Consider the following 3,427-nt stretch of genomic DNA (forward strand, 5'->3'; position numbering starts at 1 on the left):
ACGTCATGAGGTCCGACGTATGGCGCTGGGTGATGACGTACACACCCAGGTGCCAGAAGCAGAGTAGAGGGCAGTTGTGTGCATAGAACAACCTAAACATATGGGTAAAAAAGAGGGGTGGTGCTGTGCATATAAACAGACAACCAATTGGGAACATGTGTTAGGAATCAGAGGTTTAGTCAAGAAGATGTTATGCTTTGAAGTATAATAAAGTCCCGCTAACACCTTGTGGGCTGGAATACTTGGCTAGCTGTGGCCGTGGAGCAGCCTTGAGGGCTGATGGTGGCCTGTGGGCCGTAGAAGGAGATGCGGCCTTTGGGCCATGTCCCAGCCTTGGCAGGCTGTGGCCTGAGGGCCGTGGAACAAGATGCGACCTTTGGGCCGTGTTGCAGCCTTGGCAGGCTTTGGACTGAGGGCCGTAGAATGTGATGCGGCCTTTGGGCCATGTAGCAGCCTTGGCAGGCTGTGGCCTGAGGGTCATAGAATTAGATGCGACCTCCGGGCCGTGTAACAGCCTTGACAAACTGTGGCCTGAGGGCCGTAGAATTAGATGCGGCCTATGGGTCGTGTAGTAGCCTTGACAGACTGTGGCCTGTGCCGACGGGTTAACACAAGCGATAATATGCTGGAGCACAATTAGATGTGGCCTTTGGGCCGTGATATGCTGGGGTAGAATTAGATGTGGCCTTTGGGCCATGTAGCAGTCGTGGCAAGCTGTGGCCTGTACCGCCGGGTTGACACAAGCAATGATATGCTGGAGTGCAGCCTGTGCCGCCTGGAAGAAACAAGCGATGGCCCACTTCACTGCGTACGCTAGATGCTGGAGTGCGGCCTGTGCCACCTGGTTGACACAAGCAGCTGACGCTGAAGTGCGGCCTGTGCCACTGGGTTGACACAGTCATGAGTACGCTGGCTTGTGTACGAAGGACACTGGAATGTGGCCTGTGCCGCCAGGTTCACACAAGCGCGAGTACATTGGCTTGCGTACTGAGAATGCTAGAGTGCGGCTTGTGCCACCAGTTTGACACAAGCAGTAGATGCTGGAGTGTGGACCCTGCCGCCTGGATGACACAAACGGCAGATGGATGGTATGCGAACCGTGCCGCCCAGATGACACAAACGGCAGGTATACAGAATAGACAGGAGAATTGGATATTTGACTGGATAACAGGAGACAATACCAGAACCGGTACACACATGAACGCTATCACCGGCATCAGAACAGCGTTCACACCAGGAGGACATAGAAGCAGGAGCCAATCCAGATTGATCCCAGCATGATGGACTGGAGGTAAGAGGAGTTTCAGCAAACGCTCGCCCGGCGTTCGCCTCGCCATGCATATGCTGTGCAGCGTCTTGTGACAAAATGTTACATACAATCACGAAAACAATAAACAAACAAATGAATGCATACATTAGAAAAATGTAAGTAGAGACAAAAAACTAGAGAAAATGGCGTGATACCCTTTATCCAAATGAGTAGGTCATCTCCATGATTGAGGAAAAGGTGCAGAGAGATAAAGAACAAAGGACAATGACAAAGAACAAGAAAATGGCCTTAAACATATATATCTAAAAGAGCTAGCAAACCTGTTATCTGAAAAGATGGTACTTAGTTGCACAGAGTAAATAATAGGAATAATGAATAATACTGGACATTATAGAGACTATGGGGTCTATTTACTAAGCAGTGTTAGGGGACAGAGTGAAAAGTGATAAGGTGCCAGCCAATCAGTTCTCAATTGTCATTTTTCAAACACAGCCTGTGAGATGGCAGTTAGGAGTTGATTGGTTGGCACCTTATCACTTTTCACTCTGTCTCCTAACACTGCTTAGTAAATAGACCCCTATGATTGCATGTATCTACGGTAAAATGTTACTATAATCAAGTGTTTATAAAGTTATAGAGGCACTAGTCTGACAGCATGTATGAGCTTATTGTAGGGAGCTACTATTCACCGCATGAAAGAAATGAAAAATATGAGAAAAATTATTAATAAAAAAATAGGAAGTACGCTACATCTAAAAAATATGGAGATGAATCTCATGAGATGGAGCATCTCACCCAACATTGGTATGGGAGGCTTAAGAAATCCACATGTTCAGGTATGAGGGCTGACCGTGCACTCAACATAAAGATAGTTTACAATACCTGGTATTCCTAGGAGGTCCCCCATCCTAGTACTAACCAGGCCAAACACTGCTTAGCTTTCAAGATCAGATGATATTGGGCACTTCCAGTATATGTATAATTGTAAATCATTAAAGTATAGCTGCATCACTCACCTCACGCCTTGCTGACATACAGGGGATATTGCGAGGCTCCCACCAAATGTTGATAGTGAGTGGGACAAAAAATATGCCCCACAGTAAAGGGGCTGATCAAAAATAATCTAGTGAGTGACCAACTGGCATGTTGGGGTGTAGAATGTGTCTTGCAATGAATAAATCATACAGTGTAGATGACAATAAAGTTCTATTTTGATGGAAAAAATTAACCGATTAAGGTCAGGAAAAAGATTAGGGATATCCCATGCCAGGAACAGAAGAGGGGAGGAAAAAAATGGAGAATCAGGAAATAGAGCAAATATAATTAGGAAAAACAAGTCTTGTTAAACCCAGTGTTCATTTTATGTATCCACCGGGCTTCCAACTGTAATAATTCCTTGTCCCTATCTCCATCTCTCTTCAAGACCGGAACATGATCGGTAATCTTGTAAGATAGTGTCGTTAGTGGATGCCTTAGTTCCCTTAAGTGATGGGCAACGGATTGATCACAATCCTTTCCTTCTAGAGCTTGTCTTATCACTGTCTGATGCTGGGCCATCCTTACTCGTACAGTGCATGATGTTTTGTAAAATTAAAAAATGTTTTTGATCTCCACTCAGGCGCTTTCAGGAATCATCATGAAACCATATATCCATAAACCTTTTAGGTTAAACAGAGTGCTCCATAGATATTCTTCTCTGCATATCTGTGTTAAGTGATGATATCCCTTAATTCGTATTTCCACCAGAGAACACCAGGAAATATGTAAATGAACACAGAAGAAAAAAATAGTGCAGAGATCTCCAGACAAACAAAAAAAGCTTTAATACACAATAGTTACACTCACAATTTAAAAGAAAATAACAGGCATATAGTAGAATCACTGCTAATAGTGGCATAAGTCCTCCCAATAATGCTGAGGTGTAAAACAGCCGGGATAGAGCCCAGTTCCGGATACTTAGCTCATCCAATGATAGGGACAGATGGAGACACCACCAGGTCTGCTGTTGAAAGTCCGCAGCAACCGCTTAACGCGTGCTCATACAATTTAAGACATGTCTGATGGGGACACGTTTACCAGAATTTGCACGTATGATTTTTATAGTGCCGTATTTAAGCTTTTATAAATTGGTGAGAACAGCAGCTCCATATTATGCCA

The 3,427-nt window shown here is 44.6% G+C and overlaps 1 pseudogene; it reads right to left on the reverse strand.

The window, feature by feature from the left end:
- Positions 1-2,140: 2,140 nt before the first annotated feature.
- LOC148504761 (5S ribosomal RNA) lies at positions 2,141-2,260 on the reverse strand (annotated as a pseudogene).
- Positions 2,261-3,427: the final 1,167 nt, after the last annotated feature.

The sequence above is a fragment of the Taudactylus pleione genome, unplaced genomic scaffold, assembly GCF_031769625.1.
Source record: "Taudactylus pleione unplaced genomic scaffold, aTauple2 ptg000457l, whole genome shotgun sequence".
In the NCBI taxonomy this organism is placed as follows: domain Eukaryota; kingdom Metazoa; phylum Chordata; class Amphibia; order Anura; family Myobatrachidae; genus Taudactylus; species Taudactylus pleione.